This window comes from Eublepharis macularius, chromosome 11 (assembly GCF_028583425.1).
Source record: "Eublepharis macularius isolate TG4126 chromosome 11, MPM_Emac_v1.0, whole genome shotgun sequence".
Taxonomy (NCBI): Eukaryota; Metazoa; Chordata; class Lepidosauria; order Squamata; family Eublepharidae; genus Eublepharis; species Eublepharis macularius.
This window is the reverse complement of record NC_072800.1, coordinates 68,019,815-68,042,365: the sequence shown is the minus strand read 5'-3', so window position 1 is coordinate 68,042,365 and position 22,551 is coordinate 68,019,815.

The window sequence follows — 22,551 nt, the reverse complement described above, 5'->3', positions numbered from 1 at the left end:
CTGGGTTCAGTTTCAATTTGTTTACTTTCAGCCATTTAACCTCAGCTGTCAGGCAGTGTCTCAAGACCTCTACTGCATCGCCTGGGGATTTAGATAGTGAGATAAAGAGTTGGGTGACATCTGCATATTGATGAGATCCAGGTCCATAGCTTTGGATGATTTATCCTAAAGGCTTTGCACAGAGGCTGAATATCATGAGGGAATAAGATTGCTCCCTGTGAACCTGGCAAGATAGCTGGTCTCCAACAGCAATGCTTTGAGTCTGTTCCATGAAGAACAGACTCAAACAGAACAGAACAGATTTAAGCCAGTCCAAGGCACATCCTCTGATACTTACTTCTACCCAGGGCTTTTTTTCTGGGAAAAGAGGTGGTGGAACTCAGTGGATTGCCAGCACAGGGGGCAACTCCTGGAGGGAGGTGGTGCCCCTGGTATCACATACACATGTGCAAAGTGCGCACAGATTCCCGGGACCGTGCAATGACATTACTTTGGGTCAGCTGGAACAAGAGGGGAGTTTTTTAAAGTTTAAATCTCCCTCAGTGAAAATGGTCACATGACCGGTGGCCCTGCCCCCTGATCTCCAGCTGGAGTGGCGCGGAGGGCAATCTAATTTCCCCTCTGTCTGGAGATCAGGGGGTGGGGCCACCAGTCATGTGACTATTTATAAGAGGTGCTGGAACTCCGTTCCACCACGTTCCTGCTGAAAAAAAGCCCTGCTTCTACCTCTAAATGGTTCAACAGGATGACATAATATACTGGATCAAAGGCTGCAGATAGAGTAGTGACAAAGAAGTGAGTCTATAGTCAGAAAGAGGTCATCCATTAAAACCACTAGACCATTTCTGCCCCATATGCCGATCTGAAACCATACTGAAAAGGGTCCAGAGCACAAAAGTTGTCCAAGAAGACCTGTAGTTGGTCTGATACTGCCCTCCCAATCACTTTGACAAGAAAGAACTGATTAGAGACTGGTTGATAATTGGCCACATTTTGTCTAGGGATGGTTTTTTAAGTGGTGTAGATGACAGCCTCTTTGAGTGGTTGAGGAAAAGAACCTTGAGTTAGTGATTAATTTACAATGGATATCTAGAGCTCATTTATGTGGTGCTTAAATGATTTTAGCAGTCAAGGTCCAGTGCGCAAGTAGTGACTTTCACAGATGTCTGGTGAACCTGTACCTGCAAAGTAGGGTTGCCAACAACTGCCTGGAGGGGAAAAAATCCTGTCATTTTTAATAGAAGTTGACTGGAATGTTATTTAACTGCACTCCACAAAAAGCTTCAACTGCCCTGTTCCACACATGCAGTCTCTATTAAAGGGCCAGAATAACCCTACCCATCCCTGGCGAACCTGCCTGCATGTAATCTGGGTTTCTGAACACATGTGCCAAAGCTGGAAAATATGGGTGCCATCCTAATCTCACCAAATGGTGGCTGTGTGTATCAAGAAAACTGTGCATAGCATAATCTCCGCTTATACACAGTTGGATCTCCTAGTAACAACTGAAAAGGGCTTGTAGTGTATTTGAACACAACCTGACTCCTGAAAATCAGCTGTGCCTTCAGAATGCCTCACTAAAACCAACTTTATCTCTTGCTATTATTAAAGTATAACTCCTTTCCTAAGGTTCTTCACTGCTCTGCTGTCACTCTTCCCATCAAATCAGTATAGCATAGTATATACACAATCATCAGATAGTTTGCTTTTGGGATAGTATTTGCTATGAACTTTTACGTTTTGCCTCTAACAGCACAATTGTAAACAGGTCTAAGAATCTGATTCAGGTTTATTCAATGGGGCTTGCTCCCAGGAAAGTGCTCTTAGGCTTGTAGTGAAGTTTTGGTAATGTCCTCACTGTGACACAAATTAGTGCCCAGCTGTTCCACTAAAGAATATTTGAGACGTCTATTTACTATCATACATTTAGGATCTGCTCGAATCAGCTATCCTGGTGACTGTTTCAGGAACTTGTCTAAAGACTTACCATAAATGGAAAGGCAACTATTATTTCATTTGGGAAACCCAGAATTTTGTCACGCTTTTAAAAACAGGTTGCTTGTTTGGAGGCTTTTATTTCCATGTTGCACCAGGGAGGCAACATTCTGCCAAAAACCCAACTTCTAACTATTAGTTCTCTGTGCCAAGGACTCTGATTTGCCTAAGAAAGAGTCACAGTTTGTGATTCTCTCCCACACTCCATGAAAAATACATGGTGCTCTCAGATTGTAATGACCTAGTGAGAAATTATCATGAACTTACCCCTGAACCTTCCAGATCTCAGGTCTGCTTGTTCAAGCTCAAACCATGCATTTTTAACACACAAAAAATGTGTTTACTGTGCTGTTCCTCCCTCTCAGATGTTTCCACTGAGTCTGCTCTTTCATACTTTTGTTCATTTGATTAGTTTCCATAGAGACACTCATTTGTGGAGTTTAGAGTTCCTTCCCAGCAGGTTCTCATAAATGCCAGCTACTGATCACCGGGCTTGTGTGCCAGGTTAACAAGACAAAGTCAGTCTTATTTTATCATTTTTGTTTGCGTATATGCATGTGTGTGTGTGTTTTTTGGCAATCCTTGGGGAAAGTTCTTTAGCTTTTGAGAGCCATTATTTTACAGGATTTTTTTTTTTAAAAAAAATCCTGCCTGAATTTTGGTTGCTGAAACTGCTGATCTGTGTCGTACTATATAAGCTGGAGGAATTTTCTCCTAACTTTATAAGGCACTGATGGCTCTCTTTCTCTTATTTCAAGTGCACAATAAATGATTCTGTTCTCTGATTCATCTTAAATAAAGACTAATATTCCCGATTCAGCAGTCTGTGCTCTTAAGCAGCTAGGTAAGGACTCTGGACCATAAAAGCCAGTCTGATGTAGTGGTTAAGAGCCATGGGACTCTAATCTGGAGAACCGGGTTTGATTCCCCACTCTTCTACTTGAAGCCAGCTGGGTGACCTTGGGTCACTCAGAGCTCTCTCAGCCCCACTCACCTCACAGGGTGATTGTTGTGGGGGTAATAATGACATACTTTATAAACCGCTTGGAGTGGGTGTTAAGTTATCCTGAAGGGCAGTATATAAATCAAATGTTATTATTAAGAGTAAAACCTGTTGTTTTGACACTGAAAGACAGGCCGTTTCCACACACGTTGAATAATGCACTTTCAATGCACTTTAGCAATCCTTTAGAAGTGGATTTTGCGTTTCACACATGAAAGCCCAGTTCAAAATGATCATTAAGGAGCATTGAAAGTGTATTATCCAATGTGTGTGGAAGCAGCCTTTGTGTCTAAATAGGAATGCTTCTTTTTGAGCATCCATAAAATGCTGTGCTCTGACCTAGCTCTGTCCTAAACCTGCTTTTCTACCACTTTTTTTTGTGGAAAAGTACACTCTGTGCAAATTATTACAGAGTCTGGATGGAAAGGTGCACATTTACCAAGATTTTACATACATCAGTGCCTTCCCCCAGCCCACCTTACAGCTGCCATTTTCCCTGTAACATGAAGTGCAGTGTTTGCTCTAGTGCTAAAATACTGTATCAATTTTCAATAATAAAAAAGATTTCAAAAATCCTTCTGGTGGCACGACTAGGTGAAACTGGTGGGAAATATTTTGGGAAGCAGGGAACTACTCCTTCTGGCATTGTGACATCACTTCTGATGCTATTCAAAAATGATGCTTATGCATCAGGGTGATGCTCTAGCAAGCTCCCAAAACTATGGTTTTAAATTAGAGTTTTGGGTGAATGTTAGAGAGCATCAGCCCAATGGATTGCCATCACTTCCAGTTTGTGCTGAAAGCAATTTTGCAATGCTTAGAGGGAACACCAATTTCCCAACCTCCTTCCTCACAGACCTATTCAGTAGCAGCAGGTAATAGAGGGCCTAGGCTGGGAAATGTCTACCAATACTGGCCCACCCAGTCACAATGAGGGGAAATGGTGGGTGATGGATGAAAGTGGACAGAGATGATGAGAACAATAGAGAGCACCCTTGCTGTGTGGAAGCAGCGTGAGATGTATATTCTAATAGGTGTCGAGTCTGCCTATAATGTGTTGCTTTCTGTGAGATGGACATTCTTAATGCATTCTCCTGCAACTAGTCTTCTTGTGCTGGCTGAAAATGAATTCATTCTCAACTGAAAAACCATCTGGTAACATGAAGGTTTGTAATAAAAGGAGAAGATGGCATATAAGGTACAAGTAAACACAAAAGTATGCCTGCCTGTGAAAGTTTGTACCATATTGCATGCATAAACACTGGCTGAAGACCACCTGTCTTTAATGACAACCATGGCCTTCTCTTAAATTACAGAGTGATTGTGATCAGTGTCAACAGATCTAAGCTCAGCTGCTATTTGTTTTGACAACATTGCATGTGAATCTGGAGACAGACGCCAATAAGCCTTTCTTCCCTCATATTCATCTTTTCTTGGCATTTTGAATGTGGTGTACACACATTTTATAAGCTTGGAAGAGTTTACAACGACTAACTCAGGCATTCTTCTGCTTAGGGCTTAAACAATTAGACAGAATTGGCTTTAAAGCTGTATGTATAATGCTTGAACTGTCATTGTCCCTGGCATGATGGTCAGAGTTGAACCTGAATAAAGGAAACTTGGGTGATACCCTTACACACTGACACTCACAATAAACGTCCCTTCACAGGTTTGGGGTTTCCCAGGCAGTTAAGGGCAGTCACAACCCACTACCTGTCTCACCTCTATGTATCAGGCAAAGAGCCCTGACCCAAATCCACATAGTGTCTGCTCTCTCTTCCAGAGGCTCCACCAGACAGGCTGTCCATTCCCTGTATTTACTTTCCCTCACCCAGCTACTGCCCAGGGCTACTGGTAACAGGGAACTCAGAGTTAACTTTCCCTAACACACGGCCACTATTTATTTAAATTGTATGTTGTTACACTGTCCTGAGCCCGTCCGAGGGTGGTCCAGAAATGTAACAAACAAACAAACAAACAAACAAACAAACAAACAAACAAACAAACAAACAAACAAACAAACAAACAAACAAACAAACAAACAAACAAACAAACAAACAAACAAACAAACAAACAAACAAACAAGGCTCATTGATCACGACCGGAGGGTTTGAGTTTTGTGCGCGCGTCTTATTTTCCCTCAGACAACAACTTCATGCCAGTCAGGGTTAAAACAAAATGAAGAATAATTTCTATTTATAATTAAGAACATAGGAGTGAATGATTTCAAAACTCATTGATATATTGTGGTTAAACAAGGAAAGATTATTATGTAACAGAACAGATTAACAGCCAGCTATCTCTTTGCTGTCTTTCCGTAGCAGCCTTTAAGCCTTCTCCCCCTGCCAGTAACTCCCAACGGACTCCAACTGTCACTGACCCAGCATTCCTTCAGCTCCCATTGGCTGCTTCTCAGGAGAGGCAGAACTGGAACCGCTCCTGTCCATCCCATTTTGTTATCTCAAATATGTTACTTTTTCATACTCTTATTTGGAACTCTTTCTTTCCTGCCCATATTAATAATCCTTCCAAAATAATCTATGTGAAAGCCAGCCTGCAATGAATATTGTTAATCTGCATAAAACTCAGCCAAGTAGAAGAGAGGACTGGAAAAACCATGTTGTAAATATTGACCAAATTACATGATGGTTCTGGAAAAGTTCCTTTTTAGATTCAAAGCAAAGACTAGGTATGGCAGAGTGATTTTCATGATTTCCTTGTTCTCACTCATATTTCTATTGAGGGTCTATCCAAAATAGAAACTTGCCCAGTATGTATTATAGAACATGCTTAGTTCTTTGAAACCCAAGAATCAAAGCTCAGTCTACAAATGCAGCAGATTAAGGCAGTGAAGAGGCAGCAGAATGCTGAGATGATAGAATGAGCCGTACAACTTCAAGTTGCAGGTGAGGAGTCAATTTTTAAAAAGTAGTGCAGCATACAAAAGGCTAGGCTACAGCTTTTCTCCTTCATATGTTTTTTAAAAAAATCAAATAGCTTTTTTTTTTACATGAGGGAGCATTAAAAATGTGACCCTGTCACCTGCAGTCTGAAGTAGTAGAGATTATTCAGCAGAGTCATAATTCCGTAGCCTCCTTCTGCTGCATATGGAGACCAAATTCATGTGAGAGCTTTATTAAAATAAAATAGAACAAATGTAGAAATCAATGATCCAGCTATTGTAAATGCCAAGAAGACAACATTATCTTCTAAATAACACAGATCTCTGTAATCCTAGCTCCTATCAAGACAGTGATCATGTTAGGTGGCTTTACACTGATGACTCATGGCTCCAGATAGATTACAGAATTCTCAGGGTAATTTACCTACTGTCCCTGACAACTGCTTTGTTGGCTTTATGCAATAACAGGTTGATTAGGGACATTAATTTATTGAGACCCGGTTGTACACCAGCGCTGCTCTACAACAATGACTTTGTTAGTATAGGAAGGGGAAGATGAAGGACACCAGATTGTGCAATTCTCATAGAACTTGATTCATACTGAAGCTATCTGGTTCTGAATATAAGAGCCAGTTTGGTGTAGTGGTTAAGAGCATGGGACTCTAATCTGGAGAACCGAGTTTGATTCCCCACTCCTCCACTTGAAGCCAGCTGGGTGTCCTTGGGTCAGTCACAGCTCTCTCAGAGCTTTCTCATCCCCACATACCTCACAGGGCATTTTGTTGTAGGGATAATAATAATATACTTTGTAAACCGCTCGGAGTGGGTGTTAAGTTGTCCTGAAGGGCAGTATATAAATCGAATGTTATTGTTATTATTGATATTATTAATATGGCATGGGCATTTTAAAAATGTGTAATGAGTGTGACCTTGGTAAAGAAATGTTTTTCAGCTCCCACTGTATATATGTGTTACCATCTCGTTTTCTGTTCTTAACAGCACTGTCACATTTGATCACAATACCTATTATTCTATTTTGAATGTATTGTAGGAAGTTTTGAAATTCAGGACATATGTGGATAATGATGCAGTCACAGGACTATTTTACCACTTAAAGGAGAAGAAAGAACTGAAGACTTTCCCGTGCAGTCCTAAGCAGAGTTACATCTTCTAAGACCATTGACTTCAATTGCCTTGGAAGAGGGTAACTCTGCTTAGAATTGTACTGTACAGCTACTAAATTACCCGACTTCTGTCTCAAAGTGGTTGCTTACGTTATGTTGGTTGGGGCACCCATATCAGATATTTTGCTCTAACTATGCTACCTTTTCAAATTACTGTTGCTGTGAGAGTTGAAAGTTTATAACTGATGCTGAAACAGAATGTCCACATCTGCATGTCAGAAATTTGGTATTAGACTATCTTCAGAACAAAACCAGCTACCTTTAAATGGAGAACCCATTTCACAAGGCATCAGTCACCCTACAGGTCCACAGATGATTTACTCACATATTTCTTGAACTTGGGGCTCAACTAATATTACCTTTATGATGCTACCTTTACACCAGGGCTTTTCTTCTGGGAAAAGAGGTGGTGGAACTCAAGACCGCACAATGACGTCACTTTGGGTCAGCTGGAACAAGGGGGGAATTTTTTAAAGTTTAAATTGCCCTTGGTGAAAATGGTCACATGGCTGGTGGCCCTGGCCCCTGATCTCCAGACAGAGGGGAGTTTAGATTGTGCTCTGTGCCAGTTGGCAGCGTGGAGGGCAATCTGAACTCCCCTCTGTCTGGAGATCAAGGGGCGGGGCCACTGGCCATGTGACCATTTTTAAAAGGTACCGGAACTCCGTTCCACCGCCTTCCTGCGGAAAAAAAGCCCTGCTTTACACACACAAACCATCAAATATAAGACAGAAAACGTAGCTCATGCTGAGGACTTCAGAGCCTAGCACAAATGATGGAAAAACTCCAGGCGTGAGAGGTAAATGTTAGCCAAAGGTTGTTAGTTACATATGCAGCTGCAGGTGTTACTAAACTTGCAAAGCTGGTTTGAGCTGGTTAGGGGAACTCAACATTCAAAGGCAGAAGAACAGTATTCAGAATCTTGAATTCCTAATTTGTGGTTTAATTCCATAAAAGAATAATCCAATTTTTACCCAGGCTTTTAATTAAGAGGTTGATATTTTAATGCCATTTTTATAGTGAGGTTTTAGGCAGTGGAAATTTTAAGCTGCTCAGTGGTTTATGCCTTTATGTTCTTGCTAGGTTTTTAATGCTGGGTTTTAATTAATAACTTCTGCTGTTTTATGCTTTTAGCATGGCTACCTAGAGAGGTGGCACAACATTTCTCGAAATAAACAAATTGTTATGCAGTTTGATACCATTTAAAAAGATAATACCATCATCTTTTCACACCATCGGCATCAGCTTCATTCTGGTAATGGATTAATTTGAAATCAGGAACAGAATGAATGTTGCTGAGAATTAACAAATTGCTACCCTTAATTGAGCTATAAGCTTACTAGCGTTAACCTAGTTTGCAAAGAACTTTCATGGTTAAATGGATAATTCTTGACTTATCTAGTCTTATTTGTTTCCAGTGTTTTTCTAAGGTTTAGTCATACGATTTTGTTTACCATTATTCTGTAGTCTGCTTAATTGTAATTAAGCTTGTCATCAGTCTCAAACTAAATAGTGAAGTATCTGAAATGTTATACTTGGTTTTATTTATGACTCAGAAGTTCTGGGAATAACTGGAATTTGGGGATACATTCAGAACCTAGAAGGGGGAGGGGGGACCCACTGTCACCTCGTGGGCTTCTTTCCTCAGAACCATCAGCAGCCCAAGGGGATGTTTTTTCACTGAACCACAAGCCCTGCTGAAGTGTATGCCTGCAGAACTGAGCTTAGCTCTTTTCATTCTTAGCAGCTGTTGGCAGGTCAGCATTGCCTTGAAAGTCACAGGACTTTCTTTATCAGGAGTCCAGGACTACTTAAGACCTCAATCAACTTTGGCTCTTTGCTAAGCTCCTTGCTCTCCAGTTGATCTGCATCTAGTCCTAGAAAGTTATCTGTGGTCCTTTATGTACTCTGCTCACCTTGATTCCTACCTTACCAGGACAGTCCTGACCATACAAGTGTGCACCAGAATTCTTACTATGTTTTGCTAGTCCAACTGGTGGATGCCATCCGAAAACATTAAAACATATATGACTACACATGATGAATTATTCTGGGCAATACTCCTAGGAATGTGTTGGTATGATTTGGTTCTTTTCCTAGATTTTTGGTCAACAAGTTAATTGAGCCAGCCTAAAGCCTAGAATGGGGCAGTGGACCTTTGTTGCCATTCATATTTCCATTCTCACTATTATAATTGGCATGTGGAATGGTATAGCACCATCTCATCAGATCTTGGAAGATAAGCAGGGTTGGTGCTTGAATGGGGGACCACCAGGGAAGACTCTGCAGAGAGGGGCAATGGCAACCACCTTTGCTTCTTACTTGCCTTGAAAGCCCCTTGCTGAGGTCATTGTAAGTTAGTTGTGACTTAACAGCACAAACAGCACAAATATAATTGTCTATTCTTTCCATCAAAATCATTCCTGTTGTCACTGAACTAGAACATCTTACTCCAAATCACCAGTCTTATGCAGAACTGAAGAAAATTTTATGCAAATTGAAGTAACTCTGAATATTCATAACTCTGAATATTCAAACATTTCTTAAATTTCATTTTTGAAATATGACTTTAAAGGTTACTTTAAAAAACCTTGAATCCCAGGAAATGCCAATCAGTTTAAAAGGTATAATTTTAAGCAACAACTTGCCAGATTCACTACAAATACATATGGCTTTCTATAAAATCCTAATCCAAATACTATCCATAATTTGGAATAGTGAAAAAATAGGGAAATACACATTGGGAATTTTGCAAGAAAAGATTAATCTCGCCTCCCCCCACCCCCTGCTTCCACAATGTTAATGTGGTAAATTTACCAATTACTTACAAATATACAATGTGCTTATGTCTTCATTTTTGTGTGTGTGTTGTCAAAAAGAACAACACATTCCATGGACTCATACCCAGCTCCAGGCTGCTTTGAGGCCCATTCCATGTTACCTAGCAACCACACAAATCATTCCCCCAGCCATGTCCTTTCCTAGAATTGTCTTCATGTAAGAGGTGTTGGCTTGATACTATAGCTGGGGTGTTAGTCAGATCTCAGGTAAAAGGTAGTTGGCAATTCTTGAGCAGTTGGTGGGCTAGCAGATATCTTTCAAGAAGACACATTTGGTTGACGGATTACAATCTGTATTCTAGGTCCTTCTTTAATTTTTACTGCAAGGATTGTGAATTTGCACATTTGGGGAACAATCATCCTAATAAATCTATGCAACAGCACAAAATATAATCAAGAGATAAAATAACATCCGTCAACTAATTTATCAACATTACATTCAGAGAATTGCCTTTCTACTCATATTTATGTAGTAGGGTGAATTGCAGCAGAGAAATGCTCCCATCTTCTAATCATTATTACTTTTAGCACGACAAAATCATGTTACACTGGATACCCAAATGTTTTCAATGTAAACAATGAAGGTAAGATTATTTTTAAAATGTTATTCAAATGAGCATAGTTTTAGGTAGGTAACCATGTTGGTCTGCAGTAGAACAGCAGGATTTGAGTCCAGTAGTACCTTAGATAAGATTTCAGGGTATAAGCTTTTGTCAAAGCTCCCTTCCTTTTTGTCTATGGAGTCACTGGGCTCAAGTCCTGCTGTTCAAGTGAGCAGTGATTCACACTAAATCCTTTATGCAGACAAGACTTGAGAAGCTAGATAACTCTACCTATATCTGAGTTATCCTGTTAGGGAAAGAACCATAGAATAGAGAGCATACAAATGATTTTATTATTCTCAGAATAATAAGGTTATCATGCAGAATTGTCAGTAACATAATTTATTTCATCAACAAAGGTCAAAAGTGAAGACTAGAGATGGGCATGAACTGGAAAAAAACAAACCGTGCAGTTCATGGTTTGTCTCATTACACGAACCACGAACCGCAAACTTTCATGAACCTGCTCCAGTTTGTGAACTGGTTTGTTTGGTTTGTGAAAACATCACATCCAGGTCAGAAAATCGTCACTTCCGGGTCAGCAGAAAGTCACTTCTGGGCCAGCAGAAGGCCACTTCTGGGTCAGCATAAGGTCTGCAGGAAGTTCATCCCCTGTTGCCTAGGAAACTGATAGTTCGGTGCCAGGCTGTGTGCAGTGACGAACCAAAAAACTAACCAAACGAACCAGCTTAAAGTTTGTGGTGGTTCATCAGAAATGGGTTCTGATGAACTGCCGGTTCACAAACCATGAACCGGCCCGGTTCATCACGAAGTTTGGTTTGTATTTCAGTTTGTGCCCATCTCTAGTGAAGACTGGATTTCTGGGGGAAAAAGTTTTCCATTTTTAAATAGACTCAGTAAAAACCATGATGGTCTTGTCCCTATGAATAACAATGTTTTGCCTTTTTATAACTTCTACTGTGGTTTTCCCATTCTCTTTATTTAATGTATTTTTTTAATTCTACCATAATGCCCCACCCTAGTGCTGCTTTGATCCAAGGCAGGGGAAAATACAAGTAAAATAAGAGTGCCTGTCTTTTTTTCCTTTCCAAGATTTAAAGCATCTGGGAGGGAGGATATCTAATTGTGGAAACAGCATGGGTGAAAGACCCCCCCCATCTTCTTCATTGCCGAGTCACTCATCTGGGGCTGCTTTTTGCAACATACTTCCCTACCTATAGACCAACTAATGTATTTCCAGAACTACATGTAGTTTTGCCCTGACATGAATGAGCCTTGCAGTCAGATATGATTTAATTTAGAAGAGTCCACATGGTTTATGTGCAACCGCTAACCAGCCTTTCAAATAAGTCAACAAAAGCTTCTGTTCCATGGAAAACATAACCTTCCTATTCATAACTATTTGTGGCTTAAAAGTAAATTTAAAAAGCACCAACTTTTGTAAACCTTACTTACTTGGTGGCATAGAGAAAATAATTGCTGGCTGGCAGCCCGTTGGCTATTTACAAGCTTGCTGCTTGTAAATAAGGGGCAGTTTGATATATAAAGATCTCAAGGAGTAAGATGTAAATATTTTGTTTTATACAGGGGAAGAGAAATACTAAGTAACTCTTGTGATCCAGTACCAAATAGGCTCCTTAAAGTCCAATTTATCACAGTAATCTTGTTTCATGAAGGTGAAGCAAATTGGATACCGCTATGACCTATGGGCATAACAGAGACTTGGACTGATATTTGGTCCTTCCCTTGTGTTATCACCCTCCAAACAACGATCTGGCCAGTATCTACTTCAGCCAGACCCATATGCAAGCTCCCTCTTGATATGTGTTAAATATACTTTCCAGCTGAAGTGATTCCCATACACAATAGGATGATGCCTAGGGCATTTTTAAAGAGGAGAAAATTAAGTTCAGGTAAGTAACTCGAAGGAGATGCTGAAATTAATGCCTGGAAGGGAAATCAGCATTAGAAAATGAGGACATCATGCTACACTAGGCATTAATAAGCTGACCATCTTAACACAACAAATATTTATCTCTCTAAATGTAAGCATGTAACAAGGATTTATTTTGGATAAAGCAAGTTAATTATTGAGGAACAATTCAGACTCTTCAGTGCAGAACAAAACGATCAGCCTGGCTTTGTTCGACATGCTTTTCCCCCTGGGAGTTACTATTTGACTTTTGTTTTCTTTGTCAAGCCCTTCCAGAAATGTTAATCTCATCATATATTATGCAGCATTCAGAGCTAGTGCAATACTTGGGGGCTCAATGATTGACAGAAAAAAATTGAAAGAAAAATAGTCTTTCCATATAGGTGGAAAAATTGTGGTTGTTTTTTTTTGGAGAAAAAGCTTGATGTAACTTGAAAATGTTACGTTTGCCTTCAGAACCCAATTTGCCTTGCATGCATGACTAATCTTGAACCATATGCCCAACAAGTGGTGTATTCTTGCTTTCTGCTCAGAGCATGCAGTGGTCTAAAAGTGTGTAGGATGTTCTTGGAGGGCTGGTAGATGAATATTCTTCTCTCTTAGAAGAAGTTTGGCTAGATGGCCTTGTTGGATCTCTTCCAACTCTGTGATTCCATGTGGCCAAGACATGCTAAAAGCGTGGTTCAGTTTACAGACAAATTGTCTACAAGACTTAACAGTACAATCCTATGCTTATCCACTCAATGAGTTTAGACTGGAGGACCGCTTAGGATTGTTAAAATATGTGCATGGCAAGGTGCTCATGTGCAGTTGTTCACCATGTATACAAATTGCTAGGATGCCCAGGATGATCTGTTGGAGGGAGTGCCTGGATTGAGAGCTGGGATAAAATGCAAAACAAATTTGAAATTTTGTAGCATTTCTAAATTTGAGTGTAATTTTTCAAACAAAACTGTGTTGGCTTTGGAACCTTACATTCAAATGATAAGAGTGAGAACTTTTGCAAGGAAATTTGCTTGGGAGAATTTGCTAGAGCATTCTCTGTCTAAATTAATTTGAGTTCCACCTCAAACCCCTTTGCTATGTGCACATGCAATGTTGGCAGGTCAAAAAAAAAAGAATCATGGACTGAAAAATAAGTCTTAGAACTTAGAAGTGAACAAAATTTCAAGTTAGTGTATTGAGGATTAGGCCTTAAGAAGCGTCATAGTTTTTTTAAACCCCACAAGTGCTAGAAATACTGAGAACCTGAAGAAACTGATTGTTCTTGAAGAGAAAATGAAACATTACAATAGGTAGTATGCAAATGCCACTCAACCAACAATTACTTTATTTAGTATCACAAATGGAAACATAGCAGGCAATTTAATCTTCAAACTACACATATCTCTATTGCTTCAGCGACTTGGAAAATTGGGAAATGATTTAAACAGGACCATCGTATGCTTTCTGCCAGTCTAATAGGATTTTACGCTAATGTAGCATTTAGACTCATGGTATTCGCAGTGCAGCTCACAGAGTGAATACTAATAATTATATCTGCTTCTCTCACTTGGAAACTACTCTAGTCTCTCTAAATAATATCCTGTATTATTGACAGTTGTAAACTAGTTTAAACCTGCTCAGCACTATGTAGTATTGTGGTTTACTTTTAGTTTGTGGTGTACTTTTAAAATAATGTAGATTATGTTGACCTAAGCCAGTACACAGCAAGATAGAAGACAGGCAAGGCCCTCTGAAGCAGAGTTACCCCTCATTGATTTCAATGAATTTGGAAGGGTAGAAATTCTGTTTAGGGTTGCATCATAGCACAATTTAAAAAAAGGGAAAATACTTTTGTAAACTGGGATTTTTACAAATGTTGTTGTGGCTAAAATTACAAACATTCTCAGTTGTTTTGGCAATTTTCTGCCCTTTATATACTTTGTTCAGTCAAAGCATTCTAGCAGAGAAGTGAGACAAGGTCTGATTTTTCATATAATTTGGGGTGGCTTTCAAGCTGGAAGCAATTAATGGGTGGCATCCAGTCTGTGGATGGAAGGGGAGTGACTTTTGCTGATTCCCCCTCCCACTGCAAATCTCAGTCTCTCCCCCATGTTATTCCTGAGGTGTCCCCTGTCTGTTGATTTGAATTTCAGAAGAGGTGTCATTTTGGAATGGGGAAACTGTAAGAATGGTTATGAATGAAGCATCCACTGACAACCATTATGGGTAGGGTTGCCAAGTCCCCTCGAGCCCAAACTGGGAGAACTGGGGTGTTGGGGGGTTGGGGAGGCACATGCATTGGGAGTACTTACCTTGCACGTGCACTTTGTGGGCACACACTCCCAAGCACTTCCTTGTCACCCTGGGAATTACATCATTCCTGAAGTAATAAGGAAGTGTTCTGCAGCATGCAAGAGCACGCTGCAGGACCCTTGGGTCCTTCTCCACACCTTTTCCTGCTAGCCAGGTGAGTGTTGAGAGGCAGGGGGCAGACTGGGAGCGGGATATCCCCCACCCCTGCTGGTGGAATGGGATTCCTAACTATAGGGATGGCAGGCAGAGCTAAGTCTTGCATTTTCTCTTCCTTTTTTCATCTCTTTAAAGAGCTTTTCTCTTTTCTCAGAGGAGCCATACTGTAATATTATAGTATAGCTCAACAGGGAGAAGAAAAGGGACAGAAAAGGGGGTGTCAGGACTCCCTTAGACCAGCCCTCTGACCAGGGCCGGCACATCCATAGAGGCAGGTCCAGCAGCTGCCTCGAGCGCTGAGGCGCCAGAGGGGGCACCAGGGGCACATGACGCAGAGCTGGTGGGCTGGGAAGGAGGGCACTGGAGGGCTGGGAAGCCAGCCATGCAGCGCCTCGGCCTCCTGCTGTGCCTGGCTTGCAGCTGCTGCAGCATCCCAGCCCTCCCATTCAGCTGCCCCGTGCTGCTGCCGCCGTTGTCATCAGCACGCTCTCCCTGCTGGGTGCAACAGCTGCAGGCCAGGCGCAGCAGGCGTCTGGGGTGGCTCACGGAGCAACTGAGTGGGACGGCTGGGTTGACGCATGCATGCCGTTCCAGCTGCCTGCCATGTGACGTCATCATGCAGTCCAGGTGCGCGTGCGCATGTGCTCATAGGCAGCAACAGCGCTGAAGCTGCCCCGGCCTCAGGCACCAAAAAACCTGGCACCAGGCCTGCCTCTGACCTGCCCAGTGACTCTGACTTGGAGTGCTCAGAGGAAGAAAATGAAAAGGAGGCAGCTCTGGGAACCAGAATACCACAAACAAAGCAAAAACTCCCCAACAGGACACTAATGTGAATACTCAAAACAAACTCTTAAGAATGAGACAGTTAATCAGTATACAACAGTAATAAATACTATAAATATTTTTATAATTTTCAGTACAAATATTCAGTCCTGCTCAGTGCTCAAATACATTCCTACATCTGGTAATATAGGTCTGGGGAGACAGGTGGATTAATGCTTTATGTATTGATGCTGTGATATTACCCTCTAAGAGGGCCTCGTCCAAAACAATCGTCCAAAGCCATCTTTATAATATGACTAGTGGGGTCCTGTGGGACAGGAGTAAAACTAGACTCATCCCCCAGTTGTCTTAGGACCTCCTTTACATAGTCAGCTGTGTCCAAGATGACTATTCCACCTCCCTTATCAGCAGGCTTTATAACAATAGTAGGTTCACTATCCAAACCCTCCAGTGCCTTACATTTCACCACAGATAAATTATGCCATACCTTAATTTCCTGTGACTCTAACTTAGCTAAATCTCATAGAACCACCTGCTCAAACTTATTAATTCTGGCGCCAGTGATTCTAGGGACAAAGGTGGATTTGGTACATAAGTTAATAATATTGGAAACGGGGGCTGGTTGGTCACCAAAAAACCATCATAATGTAATCAATCTAAACTACTTGAACACATCCACACAAGTTCTAAAGGCATTGTATGCTGGAGTTGGAACAAAACTTAAACTTTTATCGAATACTTTCTTTTCTACAGAGTTCATCTGGCGGGAGGAGAGGTTAAAAACTCTCTTCCAGCACCCCTTGGGATAGGGATGGCTGGAATTCCTGCCTAAAAAAGATCTAGAGTTAAAGGGTACTACTCTATTGGGGAAATTCCTATTGCTACTCTCCTCGCCTGAAGTCTCAGTGTTGGAGGGTTGTCATTTCGAGGCTGGAAAAATGCCCAACCGACCTAGCCCATGAGACCCTTTTCCAAGTAGCACCTTCCTGATTCTCCCGTCAGTCATACACTCTGCCACTTGAATAGTCGTGGCTATCCCAGTGGAACTTCTTAACCTTCGAAATCTCTCACATTCCTCTCAAGTTCTCTAGAATGCCCCTCCTCCTCCTCCTCTGACACCGTTCCCTTAAGTTGTTCACTAACTCTGATGGCTTTACCTTCCAAAGTTTCCATCACCCTCTTAGAGGTCTCTATCAACAATAACATTAGATCCATAGAACATTTATTGAGACTCACCACCCAACGTACCTTGAACTGGTCATCTTCCCGGAACATACCGGGAGGTTTTTGAATTCTAAGCCCCCTCAGGATGTGATTTGATTTGTTGGACTAGGCCGGGGGGCTCTGAAATCTCCATCATGCTGTACTTTTGTGTAGACATGACAGAGAAAGGGGGAAGAGAAGTGGCGTGGCACTAGCAGTGAGCACAGTGGCGAGCACATTGTCTGCACCTGTTCCTGTCCTTGCTGCTGCTTTTGTGGCAAGGTGAGTTTTTGTGTCCCTGTTTGGAAGCAGCTTAATAAAGAATGCGCAAATAAAAGAAGGTGAGGCCCTTGAAGGAGCCCCATGGTGGTGTGACCTAGACTTCTGACCATGCTTGACTGAAGAAAGTGTGGAGTCACACAAGCAGGATCCAGCAGCATGGCAGCAGGCAGATACTGAGCCACTCCTGATGATCCCACTTTTGTAACATCCAAGGGCCATGCAAGGGTAATCAAGCCAACACATTATATAGATGCAATAAAGGTAACAACGTCTATGGTGATTACACTGGTCACAGCCAAAGAAGTTCATGCACTGTCCACACCCTTGCATTCATGTCATGAATTATGACCCGAATTCCATAGTCCTAGAATGAGGCTCCTTTGCTTTTGTCTTCTATGACTGCAATGTCTTCTTGTCCATCTCATGATGTACCCAACATCTAGCCTCTGTCTCCATACTTAAGAGCTCTTAGTTGGAGAAAGGAACTGCAGGACATTTGTGCCAGGATATTACTGCTGTCCTTCTGCCTTCAGAACCAGGTGATCCCAGAGATCAAATTTTGTGCTGTTGCCTCCCAAGATCTTTGCCATTCCCTTGGAGCCAAGCTACAAGAGATGAATTACATGAGGAGGAGCACAAGGGAGTCGCAATATTAGTTGGGAAGCTGAGTTTTAAAAGAGATCGGAAGGCTTTGTTAATTTCCCCTCTCTACAGAGCCAGGGGGTTTGGAGTGACAGGATGGATTTAGGCTTACTCACACTATAAGTTACTATAAGTTTATGCCTATATAGTTTATTATACCTTTATAAGAAGGGGAAAACTTTCAGTCATGAAGACAGAATTTCTTAATACAAATAATTTTCTCCTCATAGAATATGCTGCTGCTGTGGATATAAGGGCTCTGTATCATAAACCCTTTCCACCAACAAAATCTTTTTTAAATTTTTGTTTACAAGTTAACCCTTTAAATGAAATTACATGAAAAACTGTGTATTGTAGAACATATTCCTTAAAAAAAACCCCAACCCTATTGATCATCAAATTAATAGGATATGAGGTTTCTAGATCATGAACTAAAGAGTAGTAGAGAATAATAATTAAGGCTTTAAATGCCACCACCTTTTGGTCCATCCATGTGTTAGCAAACACTATGGTACTCTCTTAAAGTGCCCAATCGCTTTCAGTACTAGATCTGCAGCTGTGTGCAAAATTTCAGTTTCAGATTGGGGCCAATGAATCAGATGACTTTGTGGGGCACAAGCAACAATATTGAAACATATTTTTACAAAAGGGATACTCATCAAGCATCCCCACATGATAGGATGGGCTCCTATGAAATGAATGCATTTTCTTCCCACTTATTCCCTCCACTTCTTTTTATGATCTCCCTATGCCAAATTTTGGATCATAAACTCTTCAGAGCAAGCACGTCTCTCCTGATTTGTAAAATGCCTTGCTTTTTAATAGAACTACATAAATAAACACACAAGCAGGAAGAGAAGGGCTCACTCCAGAGGTGGTAGAATTGAACTGGGCGGTTTGAGCTTCCAAGGCTGTCTGTGTGACATCATACACATGCTGCAGGGTTGCCTCTGCCTCTCATCTGTGCTGAGCTGCTGAGTATTCTGCAGAGGGGATGAGATGATTGGGAATGCATGCTGTGCCAGGAGACGCAGCCAGAGCCCCTCCACACATAACTGCTCGCTGCCATCTTCTATCAATTTTCTATCCACTGATTTCAAAGAAGCTTGTTCCCAAGTGTAAGATTCTTCTCAGGCAGCAGTGTTTGAATAATAGCATTGGAAAGACTCACCGTTTCTTTTGCAAGAAGTAAATGGAGAGGGGGGTGGAGATCAGAGAAGAGGGAAACTCTACGCCCTTTTAAGTTTGGCCAGATATGAGGATCAGCTAATAGATGCCTTGCTTGCTATTGTCTGGGGGGGGGGGGGGAGGAAGCGAATATTTCTGAAGAACATGGCAGCCACATTGCACTCAGGCACTCTCTTGATGTGAAATGACATAAAGTGCAAAGGTAGGAGGGTGTGTAGGAGAAGAGTAGTGCTGAACAAAACACAAAAACTTTTGAAGTGAAGTGTACAGAAAAATGATAATCCAGACGAATGAGAAAGTGGTGAAATGCAAAACTCTCTCGCACATTCTTTGAACAGGAGGTGGTCTCTGCTGTTGGAGATAGCAAGTGTTTAGGAACATTTTGTAGACAGAGGTGCTCTGGGTTAAGGAGCCCAAAAGAGTGGGCTGTATTTGTCAAATACAAGATTCCATGTATTTATTTATCTTTATTAGTCAAAACTTTGGCTGCAGGCCCAAGGGACATGTTTATGCCCATTTGGGTGGGCTCAAGGGCTTATGAAAATGATTATAACTGATCTTAGTGTGACTTTCCCCACCCTTGATTAGTACATGAAAGCTGTCTGGTCTTATATACAAAGGATGGAGTACTTCTGTCTCATATGCAGGTAGGTATACAGAGACAGCTAGCCACCATCAATCATAATCAGTCTTTTTGGATGCCGTCCCACTCATTCTGTTTTGTTCCCTGACAATTCTCCTACTAAAGGTTAAGGCATGTACCCTGGAAAATCCTGTTTGTACTCATTGTAATTGTTCCCAGAATAATTTTGACTTCACAGCCCAAATGGGGAGCACAAAGGGGTCCATACAACATAGAGGAAGCGCATACAAAAATACAACTGAAAAATTGTTTGCACTTGATGCAATAAAATAAATGCCAAACTATTGCAGTCCTTCTCCAAATCACACTATGTTTTGTATAAATCAGAGGTGGGCAAACTATGGCTCTGTAGTCAGGATTAATTCATCTGGCTGTCAAGCTATCCATTAGTTTGTTAGGAACAGCAGTCTGCTGGACTGTAGTGTTGGATAATGGCCTGATGCTCCTAAAAATCGTTAAGCAGCTCAAGGCCTGAGGGTCACTAAAAGCAGTAGAGTGGGAGACAAGACCACACCTGGGTCTCTGCCTGCTTTTGAGAACTCAGAGATGGATTCTGGCTCTCTCTGTTTCCTCTGCCAGCACTGTGAACAGGAAGAGCCGGTGTCCAACTTGAGCCCTCAAAAGCAGATGAATCCATACATAGCCCTCAGAAACCCTCTCCAATGTGCCCACCCTGGTATAAGCTACAAATCCAGAGTGGCTGACTGAAAGCAAACTTGTCTTGCTTACTTTGATTCCTATAAAGCTGAACAAGTCAATCTGTTCTATTATGGAATTCTAGATGAAAGCATCTGTGGGCAAGCAAATTAGTCCTATTTTGAACATTTTAAGAGGCTAAATTATACTCCAAGATCATTTATGGTGCAAAAATGTAGGACTTATTTATGGATTTTCTGATTTAAAAGCTTCTCTAAACAAAACCTTGGTTCAGACACAATACCAAAACCACAGCTCAGTGAGACGTGAAGGAGCTTTAGGCTTGTATGTGCCAAAAACTAAACGGTAACTTCCTAGGCAGAACTAAGCTAGAATCTTGGTATTCCCAAGCCATTATTTTCTGATGAAGAAGCCCCTAGTCTGCAATTTTAGAGTCATAAAATGGAATGTGATGATGTATCACGAACTTAACTGGATTAGGCAGAGTTGGATGAAAAGCAGGTTTCAATAATGGAACAGCAAAAATGGCTACTCTTCTTTTGAGAATTCCTCAGCTCTAACTGGAACTCACAGGTCCCTTTACAAGGCAGAGAGCAAAAGAAGAACATGGTAGTCCTTACAGTAACAAAGCTGGGGATTATTTTAGGTCTGTTTCCACAAACTTAAAAGCAGCTCCTTGGCATGCAAGGATTAACATTGTTGGAAGTTATGCAGTCAGTCTGAGCAAATTTCCATTGAATAGAACAGTTACCTTTCTAAAGACTCAGCAAATGTCTTCAGCAATTCTAGCTGGGTTTTATGAAAATGCCTCCTTTTAATCTCTCCACTGTATTTGTGGTGAAGAGGTACTTGAAGATAATCTATGCTGCTTATTTTAATGTTCTATGTTTGAAAATATGAAGAGTGAAATCTTGCCCAAGCTCATGAGGGAAACAAGCACTGCTGTTTAAAAAGGCATTTTTTGCCCCCCACAATCAGTTTTGGCATAGCACAATGTTGCAGAGACTATTTTAATCAGCATGTCATTTCCTGCAATGATGTTGACTGTATTACATCATCATTTATGGCACTTGAATATTGGTCTTTATCTTACAGGGCAATTTTGATATTATTTAGTACAATATTTACATTTTTATGAGAGTTTTAAAAATGTATTTTTGTTGTTACTTGTGGCCAAGAAAAAAGAAACTTGTACAGTCAATCAATTAAATACATTTTTAGCATGCTTTTCTCCTAGAAAGGGCTTATTGTGGGTCAAAATAATTTTTAGAATACGCCAGAACAAAACAATTAAAACTTGCATATAAAACAGACTAAAATAACTTCAGATGATCAGAAAATCTTCATCTACTGGAAGGTTGTCTAAATAACTTGGTCTTGCACTGCCAACAATATGCTAGCTACACAAAAAGGCTATTCCACCGCACAGGAGCCTCTGCTGAAAAAGCCTTGGAGCAGGCACATGCTGGTGTAATCTGCCTACATGATGGCACTCCAAGTAGGACTGGGTCTGATAAGTGCAGCTGTCACTCAGCAGTATATTTACAAAAATAAACAGAGAGCATACTGGAAGCAAGCAGGATCCTAACGAAAGCAGGCAAACCAGATCCCAAATATTAGCTGCCACCCCCACAGTCCCAAGTCTCCTTCCAATCCTGCAATGCTCCTTGTTTCTCTGTCCAAATTCAAACTGCAGTTTTTGATCCTTTCCTATACAAAGGCTTAGATTTAGGCCGTTTCCACACACGTTGGATAATACACTTTCAATGCTCTTCAGTGATCATTTGGAACTGGGGTTTTGTGTGTGAAACAAAAAATCCACTTCCAAAGAATTGCTAAAGTGCATTGAAAGTGCATTATCCAACGTATGTGGAAATGGCCATTATAAAATATTACAGACTAAAAATCCACTTGTACATGTATATACTAAGAAGTCCTAATAGGAGGCTATTCTCAAGTTATATATTTATTTACAAAATTTATATCCTGCCTATCTGCCTAATTAGGACTACCAAGGCAGGGTGAAGGTGTTACTTAGCAGGGTGTAATTTTCTTTCCAACTCAATCCTTTGTTTAGTAACAAATCCTATTGAGTTTAATATAATTTACATTATGGAAGAGGCCTGGCTCGGTGCGCACTGTATGCAGAAGCCCATCCTGCTTTCTCCTATCAAAAGGCATTCTGGTCATGAGCTGCCTGTGAGCAAGAGATAGACTGAGCAGCATATGGTAGCTTCATACTTGGGAGCCAATTCCAGTGAACTCATTAGGATTCACTT